This window comes from Bubalus bubalis, chromosome 1, assembly GCF_019923935.1.
Source record: "Bubalus bubalis isolate 160015118507 breed Murrah chromosome 1, NDDB_SH_1, whole genome shotgun sequence".
NCBI classification, from domain to species: domain Eukaryota; kingdom Metazoa; phylum Chordata; class Mammalia; order Artiodactyla; family Bovidae; genus Bubalus; species Bubalus bubalis.
In genome coordinates this window covers 104460404-104486345 of record NC_059157.1, presented here as the reverse complement: position 1 = coordinate 104486345, position 25942 = coordinate 104460404, and the positions used below count along the sequence as shown (strand labels likewise).

The following is a 25942-nucleotide window of genomic DNA, read 5'->3' as shown; positions in this document are numbered from 1 at the left end:
GGAAGTATCTGGTTATTCTGGAGACAACAGTGATTTCCATACCTGTTGGGCCAGAATTTGTCAAGAAAGCTAGAAGTTGGCTAATCTGATGGAAACAGAAACCACTGGTGGGCCACTTGAGCCCCGGGTTCTGATGTCGACACTGCCGTTGCCCTTGTGATTTATTAGCCTGAGTCTCTAGTCCTCAGTTTCCTTATCTGTTAAATGAGGGCGTTGGAGAGATTGATCTCTGTGGCTTTTCCCGGCTCTGGTACTCTTGGGTCTGCGAATCGCCTTCAGTGTCTGCCATAGTCTGCCTTGCCAGCTCTGTTTGTCACAAAGATTAATCTATTTTAACTGTACCTTGGAGTGCTCCCGGGAGAGGAGGATGGATGGATTGTTTTGCACCTATTATTGCATCAGAACTTTTGCCTTTTTAGACGAGATCGTGCCGTGCCTAAAATCTGTCTGCCTGTCTGCCCACTGACTTTGTCTGTGCTGATCTCTTGCCACGGTGCCTCTTCTTCCAGCATCCATCTCCCTCCAAGATCTAGACTCGGCATCTGACTGTACCTGTCTTGTTCTCTGCAGCATCTGTCTGCTACACTCCTAGACCATCGTTAATAAACTTTCACACATTACACACAGACCCTAATATGTTGGTACCTGCATATAAATATCTACCGTTGATAAAACTAGGGGAGAAAACTCCATTTTTGAAAAAAGACCTCTATCTAGTGCCATTTATATTTGCACTTTTTGTTTAGTTGTAAGTTTTAATAGTTCCCCCTTTGAGGATTTGTCAGTACGAGCAGTATTGCTTATCAGAACACACCAACAGTCTTTTTGTAATATTCGCTTTTCCCCTTTGGTTCAGCCGAGCCTGCTGACAGATCATTCAAATTCAATTGTTTTATGTCTAAGCCGAACAGCTAATTAAAGTAGGGATGATTAACCTGACTGGCAGTGTCGCTCTCCCTCTCGCGCGCTCTCTCCCTCTCCCTTTCTCTCTCTCCCTCCCTCCTGTTCCAATCAGTCTTTTTCTCACACTCTCTCTCTCCTTCCGTGTCTCTCTCTCTCTCTCTCTGTCTCTCTCCCCCCCCTTCTCTCTCTCTCCCCCCCTCTCCTCTCTCTCGGTCTCTCCCTCCCTCGGTTGGTCTCTCTCTCTCTCTCTCTCTCTCTCTCTCTCTGTCTCTTGCTCTACTGTTTTTTTTTTTTTTTTTTTTTTCTCTCTCTCTCTCCTAAACGTGGTCTGCTTGCTGATGGCAGAATGGCACTCGGAGATTTGTGCATTGTGTCTGGTTTCCTACGGGCAGGCTGACCCAGTGCCTCCAGGGACTTATCAATAGACCACTCAGAAGAGACACAGACAGGAGAGAGGAGGAGGGGTGGGGGGAGAGAGAGAGAATCAATATCAAGAATAGAAGGAGCTCCGAAGCCATTTTTTTTTTAAAGAAGTATCGGGACTTGGGAGAGGGTGACAAAGAAGGTTTTTCAAAGAGGCAGTGGAGGAGGTTCTAATAAATTTGGAAGGAAACAGTTCCCTGTCTTGGGAAAAGGAGAACTCCTGACTGATTAGCATTCACACCAGGTATGAGATGTTCGCTACCCCTTATCACTGTGTCGCAACGGAGATGGAAAAGCCTTTTTTTTTTTTTAGGAGACTGAGGGAGCATGTATTTCGCTGTGTTTGTTGTTGGGGGGTAAGGGGGTGGTGTGAGATCTGTGGGCATTTGTGTATGGGAGCAGAAAGAATGGAAGCAGTACAACGGGGGGTGGGAAAGAGTATGGAGTATGTTACTGTCTTCCCTGTCTTTGTGCACCCCTGGGGGGTTACCCAAGTTCATTTCTAGCAGGTGGATTTAGACGGGAGTTACTTAACGCTTGACCGCCAGTTTTGAAAAAAAGAAAAAGAAAAAAAAAAAAAAAACGCTGCTTCCTATGTCTATTAAAGGAAGCTCCAATTTCTCTCTCTCTCTCTCTCTCTCTCTCCCCTCTCTCTCTCCTCTCTCTCTCTTCCTCTCTCTCTCTCTCTTCCTGTCTCTCTCTCTCTCTCTCTCTCTCTCTCTGCCCCCCCCATCTCTCTTCCCCTCTCTCCCTCTCCCTCTCTCTTCTTTTTTTCCTCTTCTAACCAGACAGCGGGAGGGTTCCTGGCTCCCAGCCAGCCCAAAAGCCTCTAAGTGTTTTGCACTTGTTTCAGGGAGTAGCTGCCCGGGGATTTTTCAGCATTTTCACTAGAGAACAAAGAGTTCTTTACAAAGGGAAGGGGTGGTGGGGGGAGTGAGCTTAATGTCTGATATATGTTTTTCTATTTTTATTAGTTTTTCGCCTAAAAAGAGAGAGACAGGAACAGAACATTCACTCTATAAAGACACAAAGACATTCCCAAAGAAATCCAGTTATCTTTTCTCCCCATCACCCCAATATATATATACATAAAAAATAAAAAGGAAAAAGACTAATTAAGTTGGATATGTTGCTCTTTTCTCTTCTTTTAATCTTTCTAAATCCGACTTTTCTTATGCTCACTCCATGGTATTTTTTTCTACTCACAATAAAAGTTGTTCAGGATACATCCTCTCTTACTATCTCTTTTACCCAATTCTGGGTCCCTAAAATCCTGTGGAGCAGAGAACAAGACTCCACAAAATAATCAGTTTAGTGGCAAGAACATCTTCTACTTTTGCCACTTGAGTAAAAAGTTAACTATGGGATTTGGGTTCCCAAAATACCAATGGGGTACATTAGTTCATTCGGTCTCACAAGTTTTTGCATCCGTTTAAAAGGTACTGCTTGTGTCGCTTGTCAGTTATTAAGACAAGGTACTGAAGGAACAGATATTTGTATTTTATTTTTGTTTCTATTTAATGATGTAAATGGCAAAAAAAAAAAAAAAAAAAAAAACCCAGAGCGATTACTGCCCATCCGTGATCTACTAGTTCAAGCGAAATATAGTCTAGACAGAGATTTTTCTATGATTCTGATTGCCACGTAGCTTTGCGTGTTCTCCATTTGATTTTTCTGCCTATGCATGTGTATTTTCACCATGAATTTGTGTTTGTAGCAAACATTCCAGAGTGCTTATCATTTTCAAATTAATGCTCCAACAAAAGAAGAAAGAAATCATGTGAACTGTCTGTGCAAAATGTGTAAACAATTCCACCTTTTATATATGCTGTACATTTATATCTTTATACTAACATCCTTGAATTGTAAACTCAATGTTTTCTTTCTAAAAGTTTTCTTCCTAATGTGTTTATATTTTGATTGCTATTTGAAAATCTCTTTAGGATACTTAATAGACACAAAACTGAACAAGGGGGAAATTCACAAGCACCACAAAAATCCTTAAATATATACTATAGGCAGTGCCTAACTACAAATAACTATTTAACTAAGTGGAAACCAGCTACAACAGTTGTTTCAAGGTTCAGAAACTCTTTCCTTTCCTTTTATTTTTTTTTCATCCACTGAAAATATAATCTGTTTTTGTCCCTGGGGTGGGGAACTGTAGGGAAAATATAGATATATACATTTTTCCATATTTTTAGAATACATTTATGTAACTGCTTCTCAGGGATGTAATACATAACAGGGCAGAGAGTGGTGTCTAGTCAGTAAGCCCTTCTGGCTGGGAGGTGTGAGCGCCTTATGTTTGAAGTAACTTGATAACAAGGAGTCTTTTCGGAAAACCTTAGTGTGTATGTGTTGCCTCAGTAATGACCCATCAGAGAAAAAAACAAGAGCTAGGTGGCCAGTGTTTGCACTTGAACTCGCTGAAAGACATTAGAATGAGGGGAACTTTTGGCAAATCCAAATTTCTCTAGGGTAACTCACTTCTTATAGTGTTTTGCCTTGAGACTTTTCTGTATTTCTGTAGAGATTTTTAATGCTCTTAAGAGTGCTTAAGGAGAAAAAGATCTTTAAAAAGAAAGTCATCAAAATAAGAGAAAAGAAACTCGGTCTTGGAAAAGTTTTATATTGAAAGCAAGAGCTTTTTTTCCTCTTCTTTTTCCCTTTTGACTTGTTTCTGATTTTTTTTTTTTTTTCTGTCTTGAACTCTTTTGTTGCCATGGGCTGTTGTGTTTGCATTTTTGTTTTCTGCTTGTACTTTTTAGGGGGTGTCTGTTTTTGATGTGACCAAAGGGGTTTATGGAAGAGACAGAGGGGCTCCTGAAGAGGCTCATATGAAAGCTGCACCAGCCCCTCTCGATCCCAACTCAGGCAGCTCCTATCAGCCAGTCGTGCCGCCAGGAGTAGGGAAAGGTGATAGCTGTCATTCTGCGATTCTTCGTGCATCTGACCTGAGAGTAACACATTCACAGTCGAGGAGAAAAGGGAAAAAAAATAGAGGAGGAGGAAAGAAAAGCTCTTTGAGCTGGAATACACTGGCTCTTTCTTCCTGTAGGCAATCCGCTCCAGTTCTTGGCGACGTGTCCTGCACTATCAGATATCATATGACTTTTTATTTAGATTCCTTTTCGGAGAATGGCCTGTTAGGACTCTGTTTGTTTTCTTTTATTTAATTTCCCTCTCCCTTCACCCGCTAGTTGTGTGTATCTGTGTGTGAGAGAGTGTGTGTGCACATGCATATGTGTGTGCAATTTTTATCTTTGTTTCTGTTCTGTTGATCTGATGCTTTCTTTAAGGACAAAGCTTTAATTATTTCAGTATACTGGTTTAATCATTTGCCAAAAAGAAACCTCCTTCTAGGCGTTTTGGGGGGTCCATTTTTAGACACGTCCATTAACACATGAGGCTAGAGATCCGAAATGCTTGCTGGTCCTGGTCGATGTTTAGCCCACTCTCTCACCTTCATTTCACCCTCCCCCTCATCAGCATGCACAATAGTATAAGTTAGGAAACACCTGTGCTGAGTTGAGAGGGAAATTAAAGTAGAGGCAACTTCTTCAAATCTGCACTCCTAGTTTCACTTTAATAAACTTTTTTTTAATATCGGTTTTTTGGGTTTTTTTTTTTTTTTTTTTTTTTTTGGCACCCTCTGCTGAGCTTGAAAGTGTCAGAAATACTGAACGATGTGTCTGTGGAGCCTTTCTGAGGCCAGATGAGCACCCCTGGAAAGTAGAGCAGGGGCTGAAAGTCATTCAGAGACTTACGTGAGAAATTTAAATAAGGTCTAGGAGATCTGTGGGCCATGCAGGGTTTGGTGATAGATGATAAAATGGAATACTTAGGGACACTCAGGAGGAGAAAGAGGAAAAATTCCCAGCCAGGGGGAACAGGCATTCCTGCTGCAGTAATTAGGACTTTAAAACCCGTATTTGATCCAATTTTTATTTTGTGTAACTCAAAATTTAATAGATATGTGATTGCCTTCTTCTCCATGCCTGCTATGAAAAACAGAGGAAATATACTGACATTATTCCTGGGTTTCTCCTGTATTTTTGATATATTTCTTTTTCAGTTTTCAGGAGTTCGGATTTTAGTTAGCAAAAGTAAAGAATAACTTCTCTAGATATGCAAGAGTTGTCTGGGCATTATTCTTATCAATGCATAACTTATGTATACATAATATATCCTGTTTGTATCAAGATTTTTTTTTTTGTATAGTAACAAACACGACTGCCTTGAAGGTACAGATGATCATTAAATTCTTTAAACTCATAGTTTTTAGTTCCTTGTTACTCTTTCCAAAATTATTTTTTTTATAGATCTCCAATTTCTACTGCCTTATCTTAGCCCGAGGTGGATTTTGTTGAAACTTAGAGCAAATTTTATTCCATCTCTTTAAGAGTACCCAAAAGGGAAGAGAGAACTATTTTTCGTTCAACAAAAAATTTTAGAAGCCCTTTTTTTCCCCAGCGGAAAACTCCAAAACAGCTTTGTCTCAGAACGTTAAACTTGGCATGGATCAGAAATGTGAGTTTTGCTTTGTTTGAGAAAATTTGTTTTTGAAACAACAATGTTATAAATATTTTTAAATTGTCTGCTGAGCATGCGCTGTATCTGACTTTATTCATAGTTTTAAACACACACCAAAGTGCAGTCTTCTGAATGGCCACAGGTAAGGCTGTTGATTTGTAAGATCTTTCTCAGAGCCACCTTCTGTGAGTCTACTCAGTTTTCCAGAAGGGAAAAGGGCAAGAGCTGAGTTTAGACCTGGATTCCTTTCTAAAAACCCTAGAGCAGAAGTAGATACCCCCTTTAAGGCTTGCACATTATACTTAGGGTAAGTACTATTCAACTTTCCTTTCTTATGGGAGTCGCCTGCCTTAACTTTTCAGCTTAATACTAGCAGAGTGAAATAATAAAAAATTGAACTCAGTGAGGTATTTGACTGAAGTAGAAAATTTTTAAGAGCATCTATTGTGCATAAATTTGGGGATCCGAGAATTTGCCAGCGAGATGACAGCAGTCTGTGCTTACAGAACAAGGATGTGCTAGTCTGAACATGTCTGCTCTCCTCTGGAATCGAGAGCTAAATCTAAATCTAGGTGGGCCTGTAATAATACCAGAAAAAGAACACATGTATCTTTTGTGCAACCTTTTTTTTTTTTTTAAGCAAGGCTTCCAAAGGGAGTGACAAAGAAGTAGGTTCTCCTCTTGCTGAATCAGTAGTCATACTTTGCTCCAGGAAATATATATTTCCAGTTGTTTGGTGTTGTTTTGTTTCATTTTCTTGTTGTCATCCCTGTGGAAGTATATTCTTTCCTGTCGGTGATTGTTAACACTTTGCATTTTTCAGAATGCTTTATCTCCATTAAGTCTGTTTGATGTTTCCTCACTTGCTTACCTTTTTCAAGTCTGCGATGACCCTCTCAGGCTTTGCAGTTCTTATTGATTGTTGTCAGAATTTATTTATTCATTAGCTGTTTGTTATAGTTATGGTGGAGATAATCTCATTTTTCAGGCCTTTAGAACTATCCAAATAAATTTCATTTTGAGGTGAAATTTCTCATAGTTTTTCTTGACTCAGAACTGAACTTGTCTTGTGTCTTGCAGAGGCTTGAAGAAAAGCCAATTAGCCGTTTTTTGAGAACTAAATATTCTAAGAAATGCAAATGAAATTTTTCACAAAATACATATTGTGCATCTATGCAGTGCTTTTCTATTTTTTTCTTTCCATGATTTAAAACAGAACTTGAAAATTAAAAAATATTTTTTAAAAAGAAAAAAACCTGCCAGGTTAATTTGATACTTTAAATGCCCAATTTAAAATAATTCAAAGTTTTCATTTCTATGTAACATAGCATATTTCAATGTCAGTCAGTAATACTTTCTGCAAATACACATACAGACACACACACTCACAGCTTCACTTTACATTTATATTAATTCTATTTTTGCATAAAAGAGGATTAGCATGCATCCAAACTTTTGTTAATTTATTACATTTTAGTATTTTTCTGTAATTTAAAAATCCAACTAACTGTAGCCTCCCTCTGATTATTTAATATGTGTATATACTTATTACTGTCTTTTTGTATTCTAATAATTTAGCTTAACTTATAGTCTTTTTATGTCTTACATACCCTTGAATCTTATGCAGCTATATTAACATTCAGGTTTATTCAGATACGATTTGCTTTGTTCCGTATTAAAAAGTTTTTTCTTTTTTACTCTCTCAATCCAGTAAGACTATGGCTATTTTTTATTATATATGATTTCTATATGTCTTCAGTATTCTGAAGAAGGAACTTTGTAAGCTCATGATACCCTGGAAAGCTTTCACAGCAGTAGAAGTAATCTTTACCTTGCTGCTCCCCACTCTGTTTGCTGTCACCGTACCACCCCTCGCCACCAGCAACCCTGAAAAAACAACAGTAATAAACACGATATGATAACTTTTCTGATCATAGAACCAGGAAATACCAAAGAAAATTGTGGCATATGTAGGAAAATGCCAAGCGCTTCCCCAGTCAGATCAGCTGTTTTTGTACTTTTTTTTTTTCTCTCTCCTGAATTTTGTTTGTGACTTTTTTGGCTTGCTGAAGCATATCCCCATAATCTTACGAAGCCACAGCAAATTCCCAATGCCACAACAACACTGTGCAACTGGGGAGAGCCCAGAAGAGCTGATCCTGGGTGGCTGCAGACTTCCCCAGCGATGATGCAAGGCAAGAGGAATAAGTAGGCTACTCTTCTCTTTGCTTCTTACCTGGGCTGCCAATGGGTCAGGTAGAGTGAATTTTTTCTGTTGCTTTCCCGTCAGCTATCTGGGGCTTTTCTTTCTATTACCAATGGTTTTCTACCTTTTCCCAGGTATGATTTATACAGCAGAGCATCCCATTTTTCTTTTACGTTGAAACATGGAAAGCTTTGGAGATTGGGAAGGGCGAAGGAAAGAGGTTCGGGGTAACTGGAAAATATTCAAAATGGCATCAGACTCAAAGCTGTTTGGGGGGTCTGTAACTTTTCAGTTCTCCTCAGAGTCTTTAAGAGGTTGAAAGGAGTGAATGGGATAACTATAGGGTACAAACTGTGATCTAACTGATTCAGTAGATGGAGCTCTTCCCCCTAAGTCTGTATTTAAATTAACGTCCCACTCTGGTGTGTGGGGCTTTCTGTTTCAAGGTGTGTCATGCTACACACAGAAAATCAAGGGCTTAGATTGCTAGAGAAGAGATTTCGTGACTCTTCAAAAAAGAGTAAGCATTTTGCTCCGAAACACGAAACAGCACAGGGGAGAAGTAAGGATAGGGTGGGAAATGAAGGTTATATATCTAAATTTCTCCTTATGTTTGTTGATGTTCTTAAGTGTGAAGTTAAATCATAACAGTTTTTATAAAAGTGATTATTACTGTAAACGTAGAAAGATGTATTGTAACATATAGGATTTGGACTGTGTTGATTACAAATCTTCCAGGCTATATAAACTGTGCAGATCTCCTCTCATTTGATTCTGCAAAGGAGTCTTAATACTGTAATGCAGTTGTTTCATCCAATTAGTCTAGGGAACCTGGCTGAAATGTGACAAATTCTGAATTGTGACAGCGCAGAGGAGGGCAAACCAGCGGTGTTAGGACGGTTCCTTTATGGAAGCCAAAATATTTTCAGCAATAACTGAAAATAGATCTTCAGTATATCTGCTTTAATATGGAAAGAACTACTTGTTTATTTCTTTTTGAATCAATTGAAATGAATAATGGCATAAAATTTGCATCGGTGTTATATTATTCTCAGTAACAATAGGATAAGTTTGATCATGTCCTTCCCTGGTAGCGGATGGGAAGATATATGTATTCTGTATGTAGTAAATGATCTTTCTTAGTGGAATGTCTTCTCCCAGATTGGAGATATTACTGAATATCTCTTGTAAATCTTGATAAGATCATTTGGCCAAAGTAGAACTGGGCTTGGCTTTAGTACCAAAAGAAATAGCATTTTTAAGGGACTTGGATTTCCTTTGCATACCACGTGTCTGAGTCCGATACAGTCCAGGAAAATAGAGAGGATGAGACGAAATTATTCCTAAGCAGCCGCCGTAGGCCAAACACTGAAACAGTGCCAACCTGGACCAATCAGGCCAGCTTCTCAGAAGATACATGCTTTTGTCAAACACTTACATGAAGAGAAAGAGGGGAGAAGCCCTTGAAATTGCATTCATATGAATGATTCTTCCCTAATTTCAATAAAGTCCATAGCAATAGATGCAAAATTTTATTACTTTTTTTTTCTTGAAAAGTAGAAAATGTCAGTTTTCTTGTCCAGCTAAGGATCTCCAAATGCTGTATTCTGACATCTTTTGAACAAAACTATCCTTTTGAATTTAACCAAGTGAAAAACTTCTCACAGAGAGCAAAGAGTAAAATTGATGGAAACTCAAAATCAATTCCAAACCCATTTCTGGCATGATGAGAATAACATTTGTGCTGTGTTTAAAGCAGTTTAAAACAAGAAAATGATAAAATGATCAATATACTTAAAGCCAAAAATAACCAGGAGAAAACGATCTGTAATCCATTCCTAGACCTGAAACTCTACACTTTTGATTGAACATGAAAATAAACAAATATATCTTTTATAAGGTGGCATTTGTAAGCCTTATAATATAGAGAAATGATGAGATGTCACGCTTTCAACTCGCCTTAAGCTATGTTTTCAGAGTTTAGCCAAAAAAAATTTTCTAGACTTAAACTATTGTACATTTATTTATTTGTACGTACCCTGACCATAGAAAGAGCAAAAGTTAAGGAATATATAGAAGGTCACAGTGGTCTGCATTGCCACTTCACAGTCTATGTATATTCTTTATCTTGAAAAAAATGAGGTTAAAGCTACAGCAAAAAATATTTTAGGCTATTGAGAGTCAGTGAATTAGTCACTGTGGACAGACTGAATTCTCTTCAAAAATACCTTGACTCCTAACTAATTTATTAAATTCAACACACACCTAAATATAAATCATGTATATTTTATCCTTATTGCTTTACTATATTGGAAGACTAATTTGACATCAGTATATTTCGAACCTATGGATTCCAGGTCAGTGAAATGCCACTTTTCAGGTTTCTAAAAAGCTCTCTAGACTTAAGGTTTTGCCCCAAAGAATGATTTTCTACCAGTCTTTCCAGAGTCATTTGACTGGCTAGTTATTTATTGATCAGATAAAATGAAATTGTCCTTCTGGATGAAGAAATCCTGGCTGAAAAATTAAAATGACAACAAATCACATAAGCACATTTAATTCCGTCGACCTAAGGTGCAGTAGGAATGATGATAATTCTAATGAGCACTGTGACGAATGTAACTACAAAGAAGCATGCTTGATTACATCAGGAAGAGTGACCTCAGTGGCCAGGGTCAGGAGGGTGAGATACAGAAGTCATGACAGAGTGGAAGCTAATGATGAAAGTTATTGGAGATGCTTAAAGCTTATAGCTGGCTGTGGAATTAACAGATACCAAAAAAAAAAAAAAAAACCAAAAAACCCAAGAGTTAATTTTAAAAGTAGATAGAAAAGCAGTACTTTTTCCTTCTAGAATCAGAATTTGCTTTTGCAGAGAATTTTAACAACTTCCTAAGCTTTGGCTGTGGCTGTCCAGTGTGATAATAGTTGTAAAGAGCTGTTATGTACATTTGCTTAAGATTCATGTAAGTGTAATTGTTACAGCAACTTATGCTATTGTTTGAAGTTGAAAAGCTCCGCTTTAAGTGTCGACAAAGCAAGTGTCAGCATCATAGAATCATAATCATGGCATCTTAGAGCTTGAAGGAGCCTTAGATATCTCAATAAGGATGAGCGGATTATCAAACTCTCCAGAAAAGAATACTGAATATCTGGTGCAAGACCATGCAGAATTTTTTTAAATATATATTTCATATATTACGACTTACATTTGGAAAACACTGTTTAAAATAAAAGCTTAAAAAGCAGAGAAACTGAATCTCCACGAATTCATCTTGACTAGTGGTGCTATACATTGGATTCTGTAAACCAGTGGTTCTACAGAGAAGAATGGCAAATTTTGGGGAAAGCACAAGATTTTATTTTCACCAGAGGGGCAGGCTGCTCAACAGAAGAAGAAATGCTCTTTGAGCTTATACCATGCTAATAAGAAAATGTAAACAGAGAAATGATCAAACTTTCTCAAGATGAGGAAGGCAAATTGTACTACAATTCAAGTTTTCTAGCTACTACTCTATATCATAAGCCTGACCCCCTAAAACAAATTTCTAAAAAAAAAATTCCAGAAGTAATTGAAGAAGAAAGCAGAGTAACCAAGACTTTAGGGTTCCTATTTCGATACCAATAACCCTACTGTATATTGGGCAAGGGTCAAATATGTGTGATAAGGATACAGCATTCTGGGAAATGAAAGAAATTGCACCCACCCTGGGACTCCCTGGACACCCTCTGCTCCTAACATTGCTCCCCCTACACGATCCTCATATCCCCTCCAAGGTAAGCTTGTATCTCGTTTCTCTTCTTCCACCTATTCCCACCAATGGAAAAAAAAGAAAAAGAAAGAAAGAAAAAAATTTTTTGAGAAATTGTAGTCAGAAAATACTTTAGAAAGAAGTTCTTCTTTTTAGAAATCTTCCTGTACAGATCAATGTATCTTACCATCTTATCAAAATATGACTTCTAACCAGAAAGTGCTGTGTTAACTAGGCTACTCCTTGTCTCCTAAGCACACACTACATTCCCACACCCCTGTTCCTTTTCCCCTGGTGGTCCCAAGCAGAAGCAATTCTGCCTTCTTTATTTCTACAATACTCTGTCCTTTAATGGCTTTTGTCTTGTCTTATAGATTAGCCATTTGTGTGTTTATTTATAATGTAAGGAACAGGTCTATGTAATTTGGGGTAATGCCCTTAATTTCACTGGGCCTCAGTTTCCACATCTGTAAAGGAGGAAGATGAACACTACTAACTACCTTGCTGGGAAATTGTAAGAATTCCTGAAATGAAGTATATAGAAGGCTCAGCACCATGACTAGAGTGTAGTCATCACTCAATATCATTGTCGTTGTTACTACTACTATTGTTAAGATTCCCTTTCCCTTCAAGCAACAATCACAATTACTTTTACATAATAGGAACTGAATAAAAATGTATCAAATCTTTTTATACAAGTCCATAGGTCCCATTACTTCCTTACAAAACCTTTCCGTTTTTTCCCTGGAAGTTTAGAATAGTCACCCTGGCTGACCTGTGGATACCATAAAAGACAGCAGTATTGCTCACTCTAAACTGTCAGTTCTGCCTTCCCTTTCGGGTTCCCCACAGACTCCCCAGCCGTGCAGGACTGCTCTTTGAAGCATCTCCGGAAGTGTCAGCTTATAGTTCTGGTTCATGTGATTAATGAGCTGGTTATACCTCTGTCTGCAGCCTGAACTAGAAACTTTCACTTTGGAGAGCGGGTCAAGATATCGAATTTAATTTTAGTTGCATCTGTTATAAGCCAATTGTGTATTCATTACATTTATAGATTCCCTCTCCAGCCATATATTTTCATGGCTGTTGAGAGCACCTGAATCTGTGGTGAATGTCTTTAGATTTTACTTTGGGGACCAGAAAATGATACAGTGAGACATTTTTGATAGCTAGCTGTCATCTTTGGCATTTTTCTCTTTTAGTGTCTAATTTGGTATGTTTGAAGAAGGGGGCAAATATAGAATTTTTTGTCTTAAGTTGAATATGGTCTGATAATTCTGTATCAGTGAAATCTAGGGTCAATGCAGTTCATCTTCACATTTCTGTTTTCTGGGCGTACAACTCCATTCTGTGGAAATGAGAGACTTCTAAAAACGGGCAAATGAAAAATAACTTGGGGCATGTCGGGGTAGAGATATAGCATTACATGTGTAGGGTCAGCTGTAGGCAGGATGGCCTACAAGGTGGACTTGGAATGTGTACGGACCTGACTGGTTCTTCGGGGTCACAGTGAATAGTGAGAAAATTTAAAGGGGCAGGTCACATGACCATAGTCAAGGAGCTCCTGACGGCGGGGTGTATTCAAATCAGGAAGAATGCTGCATCTTTATCAGCCAGAAGTTCCATTTATTTGAGAGCGAGTTGGTATTTGTGAGGGGAACAAGGTCACATTTAGTAGAACTGGTAATTCAATAAAGGGTTCTGACTTGCCCAGAGTAATAGTGTTGGCATCAAGAGGAGAAAGTTTTGCAGATTTCTCTGTGTGCACTTGCTGTTACTGGTGTTCCTGGTGGGTGGCTGAATCATCCTGATGGCATTCAACAGGAACCAGCTGCTGAGAATATTAAAATGCAAGCATTTATTCCTCTAGAGAGACAGTAGCATCTGCAAAGTTTTCCTATCTTGATAGTACAGATAATCCCAGGGAGCATTCTCTAGTAGTTTTAACTCTCTATTCATTTATACATTTTCATTTTATCATTACTGTCAGTATCTCAAATTCCAACAGGAGAGAAGAATGCCTGAATCCACACCAGGTCGTAGAGACAGATAGAAAGCACTTGGCCAAGGACGTGGGATTGCCTCTTGGGCTTTACCTTGAATTGTGATTCTCAAGAGAAGAAATTAGCATTTTTCTCCCTTGACTCATCTTCACAGCAAAGGGCTACCATACTCTTTCTTCAGAGCTCCACCAGCAGGAAGGGAAGGTCTTGGACTTGCCTACCCTCAATACGAACTTCATTGGAGCTTTCCTTTTTACTTGTTAAACTTGTGAATTTGTTCCTCTCTTCATGTGATTTGTCGTTGTCTTGTTTTGTTGAGCTAACAACAACAGTTGGGGGGAAAGGGCAGTGCAGAAAGAAAGTTTGGACTCGGTAATCAACAAGGTCTTTTCCATCTCTAATATTTATGAATAATGTATTGAACTGATGGAAAAAAATGTTGAATATGTTCATTATGACTTATATTCACCAGTGTGTTGCCTAGAATATAAAAGAGCAAAGCAGTTGCAGCATAACTAGTTCCTTACAATAAACGTGCTGGTACGACAGAGCTCTGTAGCCTTTCCTATTCCACTGTGTATCGTCCCCAGATGCACGCTCTACATGACTGAGTAGCGACTGCAGACTGGATACAGGATGGGATGACAGCCAGCCCAGGTTCTGTAGGGAACCGGGACGTTCCTTGTGGAGTCTGGGTCCTAAACAGCAGCAGCTTGCTTGAAGGTCTTGACTGAGCAGTCTCCATTAAGAGAAATCACTGAAGCCAGTTTCTCATCTCATTCGCCACTCGGGTGCTGTTATACTGCTGGGCTTGCAGTTCTTATCATCAGAAAAGAAACATCACTTTGTCCCTTCATTAAAAAAACAATTAGTATGGGTAACAAGTTTCTTGGCAATATTGCATTCTATTATAAAGGACTAAGAGTGATAGATATTTCAGAACTAAGTAACTCATCACACTTACCTTCAAATTTTATTTTATATCATTCTCTATCAGTTTTCTTTCACAATTGTGTTTTGTTTAGGACTTATTAAAACCAAATTGTATTTCCCAAGTATTTTGTGAGATAACATTGTGAAACATTAACCAGAAGCATGAAAAGAGGCAAGGAGTTGAGGATATTTTTTATTCACATAAATAATTAGCAAAATAGATAATAAAGAATTAAAGTGATAGCATAACAGTCTTTCCTTGGCCAAATAACAGTCAGGCCAATATTTTAAATCAAATATAGCACCATGAGCATCATGCAAATATGTACCAAAATAGAGAAGGACTATCTGAGGTCAAGAACTTAGAGGATGTAGCCCTAGTGTAGAACAGAGACAGCTCCAAGTTGCAGCACTTCAGAGAAAGGTGCAGCAGAAAGGTTTGGCCCATGTCTGAAGTCCCAGGAGGACAGCAGAGAATTGACAAGTGTGTTCTGCCTCAGAGAAGCCTGTGCTTCTTCTTAAGTCAACTCAGAACCAGTAGACTAGCTCTTGTGAATGGTGAGTCCAAGACCTCACTTGTACCCATATCAACTGTTGCCATGACATTAACTCAAACCCACTGTTTCAGCATTATTTATCATTATTACTTTCCAGAGATGATTTTTTTTTCTTATGCTGTCTGAAGAGCTAAAATCCACCTGAACTCAGGAAGAGCAAACATAAACTTAGAGCAGCCACATTTACCAAGAGTTTATAATGATCTCAGAGGGAGGAAGAAAGAGGGAGAAAGAAAGTGTCAATGGAAAAGAAAGAAGTGTAAGATCTTTTTTCAGGAAAGTTGCCTTGCCAAACATTTAGATCAAGTTGCTCAAAAGCAATAATGGCTACACAGTTCCAGAGTGGTATAACCTGAGGACAGATGTGACAGGTGTTTTTTGGGGGTTTTTTTTTTCATCTTTTTTTTTTCATCTCCACCTTTCCTTATAGGACAAATCACTTAACCTGTCTATGTAATAGTGTATTTGTCAAATAAATAGAAAACCATCTATCCTCATCTCCTTCACAGTGGTATTGCTAAGGCTGATTGTGCACACATATATAAATGTATATATTATAGCTATCTATTTCCAGCAGGGGAGAATGATTTCAGAGTAAATGAATCAGGATTTTATGTATGCATCTGTGGTGAAGGTCAATCACTATATTTTTTAAGATCTCTTCTGCTAATTACCACTTGTTAAAAGTGTTAGTGGCTCCATTTTGTCCGACTCCTTGCGACCCCATGGAGTATAGCCCTCCACGCTCCTCTGTCCATGGAATTCTCCAGGCAAGAATACAGGAGCAGATCGCCATTCCCTTCTCCAGGGAATCTTCCCGAACCAGAGGTCAAACCCAGGTCTCCTGCATTCCAGGCAGATTCTTTACCGACTGAGTCACAAGGGAAGCCCTACCAATTGTTAAAACACTTGAAAATGATGACCAAGCCTATATCATCTCTGTGGAGTGGAAGACATTTTGAAAACTAAGTGTAACTAGACAGAGTCAAATGCATTTCCATCTACTTATGGACCCTAGTGGCCTTACTCAAGGCAGTACAAACCTGTTAAGCAAAACAAAAGATACCTTTTTTAAGAAAAGTCCTAAATCAAGGTCTAGTATCAAAGTATAATTCTGGCTGTAGACATGAGCTAGTTCTCTATATTAGACACGTTTTTTAGAAAATGGAACAGGGATATATAGTTAGGAGAGGGTCAGCGTCAGCCTACACAAACATCCCAGGCATCTGCCCAGGCTCTTGGTCTGCCCCTGCGAGAATCAGGCTCAGTATATATAAAGCCCCTAAGACCATTGGGAAAGAGGCCACATTCATCTATTCGGTACTGCTGTTATTCTTTTGATGTTCATCTTGGCTATTTAATCTCTGCTTTCTATATACAGACCTCAGTGGAATGATAATGACGTGAGGAGGGCAGGTGAAGATAAATAAATGTGATTTTTTAGACATGACCATTACCCTCTAATAGCTTTTCTCTGGCCCATTCCAAGCATCCAGGAAAGAGAAACTTAGCTTCCACGGAGAGTGAAGTCATAGCTCCAACTTAGCATAATGAGACAGACAGACAGAAAGAGAGAGCAAGTACACAGTTAGTGAACCCAGCAAGTTTCTACTGGGCTAAGACCAAGTTCTCCTGTTTCCTCTGTTTTTTCCAAACTGAAAAGACTTATTGTGGTAATTCACCTGTTTTCTGAGCCTGTATGCACATGCCCAAGACCTGCTCAAGGTAAGGCCAGAAAGAAATCAGGGGTAGGACTTATATCCAGGAAACTCAACTTCTTTTTCATTATTTTTGCTTGTTTTTCATTTTTCCAGGGAAATTTGTGTTTTTATGTTTCAATTCCCAGTCACTGATATCCTGGGCATCTTTAGGTTGTAACAGAAGTGGGGATTAGAGGCTGTAACAAATGGAGCAGAAGCAGCACAACTGCAGTCCATCAAACATGTTGGCAGACCATTCTGATCCTCCCTGCAGAATTCGGTTGCATCCGTAGCCTAAGAAGACAGGGTGAACTGAGAGTTTTGAGAGTGGTGGTGCATCTTTCTTAATTTAGGCCCTGGTGACAATGGGACTAGAATGCCTTGGTGACAACAATACAGCTAGAATTAAGACCGCCTTCCTGTCTGTACAACCTGTGCAGTCACACCGAGCCCTGCGCTCACAAGGGCCCTCGGTGTGGTTTAATGCGCTGCTGTTGTTGTCTTGAAATTCTTAATGATTTTTAATAAGGGATCCTGCATTTTCATGTTACCTTGTGCCCCACAGATTATATAGCCGATCCTGCCTGGAACTTATCTTTTCCTAGCATGCCAAGTGAAGATATCAGTCCCATATCCTCTTCTACTGAAAATGAACCTCTTTCTCAATTTCTCAGAAGCTAATTCCTGCATTCAACTCTGAAGATTTCTATCGGTACATTATGTTTCGGAAGAACCCATCTCTCCTTCTTTCCTGCAAACACCTCAAGCTGGTTATCATCCAGATGGTCTTTTGTTGTCACCAGAAATGTTGTAGTGGTCTCAGCCAAATATTATTTTTGCTAGAGATGGATACTTGGGAGAAATAGTTGTGGTAATGAAGTATTTGCCTATTATTGAATAGTTAAAATAGACTTCAACGATTCAATGGAGATTTTAAACAGGACATCTAGCATAGACTAGGAGTTTCCATCCATTGTGTGATCAAACACATCCATGTAAGCTAAAAACAATTTTATGTCCCAGCTCTAGCCTTGCCTTCAGGCTCTCTTAAGTTCCTACCCTGGCTGCTGCTGTGCATTCCACATCTTTCTCATGACCCCGTCTGCTTTCAGCTCCTATCAATCTTTCCTTCCTTCTTACCCAAACAGGCATTAGGAGGAGGGAATTCCTCTCTTTAATCTACATACAACATCTAATGAGAATGATTCTGTTGAATTTGGTGCTTTCACACCCCTGCCACCACCTTGATGAGTGTGAATGGCAGGGATGTGAGGTCATGACCAGATCCCATACAAGTGTGTCCATGTGTCTTTAGTGAAGGTTGGTAGGACTGGGTCTTAACCAGAAGAATTCAAAGCTCCTGACTCCCAGCCAGGTATACCCTTGATGGTTCAGGGCATCCTCAATATTCCCAAAAGAGATATTCTAGATGACTGGTTTGTAAACTGGTTTCTAAGCTCCCATCATCAGGTGCATGGGCATGCTAAGTCCCTTCAGTCGGGTCCGACTCTTTGTGAGCCATGGACTGTAGCCCACCAGGTTCCTCTGTCCATGGGATTCTCCAGGCAAGAATACTGGAGTGGGTTGCCATGCTTTCCTCCAGGGGATCTTGCCGACCCCAGAATCCAACGCGTGTCTCTTCTGTCTCCTACATTGGCAGGCAGATTCCTTACAACTAGTGCCACCTGGGAAGACCCATTACCAGGAGGAGGAGGAAATATGCCAGAGGAGATAGGAGCTGGGAGAAGGAACCTGATGGCCACCTTAAGTAGCCTCCCTGAGGCTACTTAGTTAGCCTCCCTGAACCTGTAAAACATTTCCTAACACTAACAGTGTCTCCTGGGTTGCCGGAGCCAACCCAGAGACAGGCTTACCTGACACAAAGCCCCACTCACAGCAGAAACCTAGGAAAGCGAGCCCTTTCTACCCTTCCTGCCTCCTCTCCTGGTGTGCTCTCTTCCACACCTCTGCTCTCCCTCCCTCATGAAAGGAAGGCGGGCAGAAGGAATCTGATGGAGAAGTGGCAGACTGTGCGGTCTCTATAAGTTTAAATTACAGGCGATTAGAATAACCTTGATTTGCCTGAACCAGGTAGGCTGAAGTTTTGCAAGTTTTCAAATCAGCTGACCTCCTGTCTAGTGACAACACACCTGTGGCACAGAGGAAAGCTGAAAACACGACTCAGAGACCATAGGGTCTCTCAAGAGATTTTTCAGTGGTTCACCAGCTCTGGACAGGGCCCTGAGCAGAAAATGGTAAACAGATTGAGTACTTTTCGCTCATAGCCACCCCCTTTTTCCTCTCCTCTGCCTCAGGGACCCAGGGTCCTTGCATTTATCTGATTTTTTTCCTTCAACCTCCCTGTTCCAGAATTATCCCTCTCCCCGCCACCCCCTCTCCCCAGCTCCAATTCAAAACTACTTTACACTGAGGTAACTCTCTGGGGATTGAAACCATCAGAGCACCCAGGCATGAGGGGTTCAGCCACCCTAAGATACATTAGCCTCACAGAAGTGCTGGAAATTGAACTGTACCTCATTAACAAGGGGGCTTGTGCTCCGGGCCCCAGGGAGGTGGCCTCTCTTTGGAGCCAGACTATCTGCCTAGAATCAGTTGTGCCCTGATACAGCTGTGCCCACCCCTCTGCCTCTTTATCTTTGGTCACATATGTGATATGAACTCGGAGAAGCCAATTTTTTTCCTGGGAGAGAAAAGGGGGTGAAAAAATGTAGGTTTACATAGTGAATAATCAAACCTGGGATGACCGCAGAGGGTCTCTGTCACAAAAACATGCTGTGATGTCATTTCTTTATATAAAAGTAAGTTTCTACCTTGGAGAGCCAAGGCTCTAACAGGTATAGTTATGAACGTAGTGTGCATAAGTTTAAAACCCCACTGCTTTGAGATTGGTCAAGACTCTTATCTCCTGTGAACTCTGAGCATTTTGCAAATTTGAATAATCAGTCATCTTGAGTTTTCCTCTTTTGCATAGGAGGATATGAAGGCTCATATGGGACATGGCTTTTTTTTTTTTCCGGGTCAACTGAGCAGCAGAGCTGAGTTTGGGGCCCCTGGCCCCTAGGGAAGTTTAGCTTTTCTATCTGAGAACTGGGGGAACTCCTAAGACCTCCTCTATCCACGGCTGCCAGCTTCTCCATCTTCTAGCATTTCTCTTGACTAGTTGTTGTTCCTGTGATGTTAGAGAAAATGTTAGCAGGAGAATCAAAGGGAGGAGATGGAACATTAGGGGAACATTAACAACTATTGAAAAGACATTTTGACCTATTTCTGTAGTTATCAATTTAATAGTATTTGTTGCCAGGAAATGCACTGATGGCAGGTGGGAGGTTGGATTGCACTAGCAGCCTGCTCTCAGGGGCCCTCCAGTTTCAGGAGGTGGTAATTCTAGTTAATAGAAGGGTGAACTTCAAACACATTTTAACCAAATCAAATTGTAGCGGGAAATATCATATTACTGATGTTCAAGCCGACTCACAGCTGGTAATATTAGTCAGTATATAGGCCCCAAATTCTGACTTTTCAGCGTTTTCAGATATGTTTTTGGCAGTGAGAGAGTCCCCCAGGCACATTGTTATGTAGGAATAGGAGATTTTTAACTAACATAGAAGCTAGCCTAAATGAAAAATTCTTTATTGTTGTTAGACTTTTTATAAGATTGTCAAATATTCAAATAATATGTAACCAAGCCAAACTTCAGGTGGTTGATAGGAAATCTCCTAGAGCCAGGAGTTTTAATTTTTTTGTTGTTGTTTTGGTTTTTTTCTATGACATGTTGGCAAATGATAAAAGCAATTCACTCTGCTAACCAGAGATGCTGGGCAGAGTTCCCCCAACACTGATTTCATGCCATGAAAAGCACAAGGCACAGAAAAGAGTTCAGGCTTTGTGTCCTACTGCTCAGATTTGAATCCCAGCTTAGCCTCTGCTAGCTGTGTGACCAGAGGATGCTCACCTAACTTCTCTGAACCTTAGGCTCCTCACTAAGAAAACGGGCAAAATATCAACCTCTCATAGTTAGCCTGAGGATCAAATGAGATGACATATGTAGAGAAATCCACATATGAAGAAAAACCGATGAGCATACACCAAGTATTCAAAGATGATCATTATAATCATCTACCCTTTTTGCCTCTGTGGTTTGCAGTTTTTTTTTCCCCCAATAAAATGCATGGCTTTTAATATGATAATAAAATGCAGCACTGCTATAGATACCCTGCGGACTGGTCTGGTCAGTCCTTTCTGAGTTAATAGCTATTGGCCATTTCACCTTAGGCCCAGTTAACCTAGACTCCCCTGTATCAGCCTTCGCTGGGTTCCTACAGTCAGACCACAAGACACATCTTAAGCAAATCAACTAGACCCCTTGATAACACAGACTCAAGGTAAATGAATAGAATCAAGACGGCAGATCACATGGCAGCTAGAACTTTCCATGGCCCTTCTTCACCTGTTCTACTCCAGCTCATCTTAAATTAGGAGGGATGTCAGGCATCTTTCTGTGGGACTGCCTCCTGCCCAGATTTCTTTTTTTTCTAAACTTTCTCCATGTGCCCGAGTCTCCGTTTTCACAGAGATTAATTCTGATTTGGTTCGCCTACACTTTTGAAGCTCTAAAAGCTTTCCATTGTGGGCAGATTGTCTCAAATACTGTATTTGAGGATGGAAAAAGAAAACTCTGCCCAAATGTAAGCACCATTGAATCAAAGAAACAGTATTTTTTTTTCAATTGCATTCTTTGAAGATCCAGACAACCTTGAATTCTTTACAAAAGGCACATCAGTAAAGCCATCCTTCCTCTTAAAAAGACAGAGAGAGAGAGAGAGAGACCAACTACAGAAAGCCACTATTCGTGATGTAAAGGGCTAGAGTGTCCAAGAGGGAAAAAAAATTGAAAAAGAAAGCGATTCTATAGATAGAACCCAGACCTAGAAGTCAGGGTACTCAAATTCTGTTTCCTGCTGAATGGTAACCTGACTGCTTATGTAATCCCAACATAGCTGCCACACCCCAACTCCATTGTCATTGTTTCTAGGGAGCATGGGTTCTGACTCACCCACCTAAGGTGAGGTGAAGAATTTCATTTGCTGCTGTTCTGAAAAACATTGTGATTTCTGTACCAATGGCATTCTGCATGGGCAAAGTGTTTTCCTCACTTGCAAGGAAGAGCCCTGAATTGTACCTCCCATTACTCTGATGTGGATAAAAGACAGAATTTCTCATAATTCTATGGGAAAAAATATGATGTCTTTGTAATGCCAACTTTGAACAGTGAATTAATAATCACCTGAATATCTAGGGCTAATGCAGAACCACTGACCTGGCCTAACATCTGTATTGATTCCTCTTTCAGCCATGCAAGTTCTTGGTCAACACTGATTACAGGACAACTCAGTGTGAGAGGTGCTTTGATAGAGGGTACATATCCCTCCCTTCATAGATAGCTAGCCCCTCTGTGTACTGATGGCTGGTGCCTTGAAGTTAGGTTCCAATCCCTTCCTTTCCTGCTTTGAGAAACTTTAGTCAATCTATGGAAGGGCTGTTCCATAGCCAAGAGGTCTTACTTCTTCTGAACTGTTAAAGCACTTATTTATATGTCTTACTCGGCACTGATTACATACTATCCTACACCAGGATATCACTCCTGTGCACTCCTATCACTGCACAGTAAACTCATAAATACAGAGATTGTATTTATACACAATTTGTATCTCCTTCAACACCTAGAATGTACCATCAGAAATAAAAGGTACATAGTGAATAATATAATTTTAATGAATGAAATTAACAGTAGCATATAAGTATTTGGCAACAAACTAGCATTTCTAAACTCCATAAATGCCAACCCAGAAGGCAGCTTACAGAGTTTATCATTCAGTTATATCTGTAAAGCTCTAGGATTTTTCCCCAACTTAGTATTTATAGGTTTCATTCTTCCCTCCTCTTCACTAACAGCATTTTCACATAGTAGGTTTTTAATAAATGATTACTGATTTATCAATTAAAATCATAGAATAAAGCAATAATTTCCCATTTCTTTATGTTGAAATACTTATTTTGATCCCCATCTACACCTTTATTTCAGACCTTGTCAACACTTGCAACACAGGTATCTTCAGATTTCGTTCCACATAGTACCTGGCTAAGGCTTAAAAAAAATGGTCATGAGTTTTAATTTGGTTTCTTTATCAGGCCTCTTACAGGGCAGAAGAAAAATCTTTTTTTTTCTGTCTCCTGTTCCTCATAGGAGTGTTAAATAGTTGAATGAGAACTAGTCTCTATAAAAGCATTTTAATTTCTGGAACAAATGTAATATCAGATTCATAACGTCAGATTGAGGAAGCTTTGGCACCCCAGCACACCAAATGATTGTGAACGTCATGTGTGTTGAGCTTCTGCGTGGACCTGAGGGGTGAAGGTTTATTACGCCAAGCTTTTACATTAGGTGCATATGACCTATTCACTGTGTCCTCTGCCCAAATGAGACAGCCGATTGCTTAGAGCCTGTCCGGCCACGCAAAAGCGTCACCATCATGCTCCAACCTGATTTGATCCTCCACCTCAGCCACACAAAATGATCTGAAACCAGTCACTTCCATGCTAGGTCACAGATTTCCAAATTAGATACATTATTCCAGTTTTGCCTCCGTTCTTTCTCAGAGAGTCTGCCTCGCAGAAAGCCGGGGAGCCGTCCCAGGCTATACGTTCTGTTGAGTCATGTTTACTGTCCCCCCTCAGAAAGGTTCCAAAAGCAAATGCAAGAGGTTGCCGACTGCAGGGACATGTGGCGGGCGTGCTATTGAAGTGAGAGGCATAGCACACACCTGCTTTTTGGCTGTGGCAGGCCATCTTGACTGTGCCATGCCACAAGTTAGCATTTTGGATGAGCAATTGCCATTCTGTTGTTTTCTTCTCAACACATGGTGTTCAAAAACAGTTAAAAGAAAACTGTACCCATTTGCTCATCCCAGAAATCTAAAATTTCAAAGAAGCATGCCAAATTAATTTTCACATAATATTTTCCAAGCTTTTTCTTTGCACTGAGAACTGATATTTCACTTTTTGAACTCACAGTGTCCCGGCCTGAGGTAAATGGGTGCAGTTTCTCTTTAAATGGCATTAAACATATCAAAGCAGGATTATATCTGTCACTGTCTTTTTTTTTTTTTTTCTAATGGAATCAAAATCCTTCAGGGAGTGTCCCAAATCCACATTAATGTCTTTGAGTGCTAATGTTTCCACTGGGACTTTTACATTAGCAAAATACAAGTGTGTGGATTTCCTCCCCCCACACCCCGTCCCACACTGCTGTCTGTCAAGAGAGAGCCGACTGCACCTCCGTTACTCTCCGTGGCCTTCACCTCACCCCCATCAAGGGAGTAGACGAGGATGCTTTCTTTTCCACCCTTCCCCTCCCCTGTGTGTAACGACACCCCAGAAAAGCTAATGTGAATGCAGGTTCCAGCATGGGAGAATCTTTGGAATCCCAGCTGTGAATTTTACTCAAAAAAGACTAACAGCAGTAGCCATCGTTACCACCTATTGAGGGCCTATCACACCTTAAATTTCACCTTTGGTTCTGACCGTGGAAGAAGCAGACAAACCCCTATGACTTCAGGACCATGCCATCAACATTTTTGCTGTTGATTTGGGGATATTGGTCATGTGTTCTTATTACGGCAATACAATCCCAGTCTACCTCAGTGCCTCCTTTTTTATTTCTTTCACAAAGTAATTAAAACGACATGCTGTCAATCATGATTATCAAGTGGCAATGAGAGGTTGCAGTCGATAAATAATAATTTAAATAAGTAATCATGACATAGTAAATTTTAAAAAGATTCTCACATCACATTTCATCTTAGTTGTACCTCTTCCTTGCATTCAGATATACCCTGGGAAGTTACAGTATTTCGAGAATAGATTTGTTTACAGTGTGGGGTGGGAGGGCTGGAAAGCTCTGCAGTATTACTCTCCAGCCCCTGCCCAGTGTCTTCCTTCTTTCAGCGCCATCCTGGCCACAGAAAGCTTGAGTTCTGCAGCTGATGCTCTGCAAGAGCCATCCCTGGAGAGCTAGGAGCTGAGAGCTTCTAAGCGGGCTCTTCGCATACTTTCACTTTCTGGAGCACTCTGGAGCTCGGCACTACTTCCTTAGCAACTCTTCCTATCCCTCCCTCTCTTCCTTCCCCACTTTTCTTGCCCCCTCTTTCTTTTTCTACCCCTCAAGCTTGAACTGGAGAGTGTGTGTGTGTGTGTGTGTGTGTGTGTGTGTGTGTGAATGGTGGCGTGCAGCGGGGAGGAGAATCTCCTGATGCCCCAGCCTACCACGAGGAAAGAAACTCGGTGTTTTTATCTCAACAACCTCTCCCCACAGCTAAGCCTTCATATGTGGAAGAAAAACTCAAACCTTTTTCCCTTCCCACACTTTACGAAGACAAGGTAAGCAGAGGCAGTGACAATGTCAACCCTGGATTGAAAAGGAAGCCTTTATGCACAAACTCTGTGCTCACCTTTAAATTTTTTTTGAGGAAAAAAAAAAAAATCCCTATGATTGGCAATTATTGGAGAATTGATTGTGCTAGATTTTTGTGGGAATTGTGCATGTTTTTCTGATACTGAAAGAGTTTGGGGATTTTTTTTGTTCATTTGTTTTTAAGCACTACTTTCACAAAAGCTTTGCAGTGCCAGGTAGACTGTCTTCTATGGCTGGAAAAGAATACCCTTCTGGACATGAGTCATTTGAATTGTCTACATGTAATATTCTTTTTTGGTGGGTCCAATGTCAGTTTGTTCATGCTAGCATATTTAAATGTCAAGGTGGTAGTAACTGTGTGTTTGTATTTGTATAACTGTCTGCACCCAATTTTAGCAGTGTATAGCAGTTACTAAGTATATTTTCCGATGGCATTCA

The 25942-nt window shown here is 40.0% G+C and overlaps 1 protein-coding gene across 30 annotated transcripts in view; it reads left to right on the top strand.

The window, feature by feature from the left end:
• The window catches only part of ZBTB20 (zinc finger and BTB domain containing 20), an 869399-nt gene that overhangs the window by 712736 nt on the left and 130721 nt on the right, over positions 1–25942 (top strand). For 2 of the 30 annotated variants that reach the window (XM_045162558.1, XM_045162193.1), the window contains exon 1: positions 1202–1570. The exons of 26 other annotated variants lie outside the window; for them this stretch is intronic. The gene's annotated coding sequence lies outside the window, so the exon portion shown is untranslated. Of the gene's footprint in view, positions 1–1201; positions 25471–25942 lie in introns of those variants that run through there. 2 more of the 30 variants (XM_045162428.1, XM_045162154.1) reach the window with 1 other exon arrangement.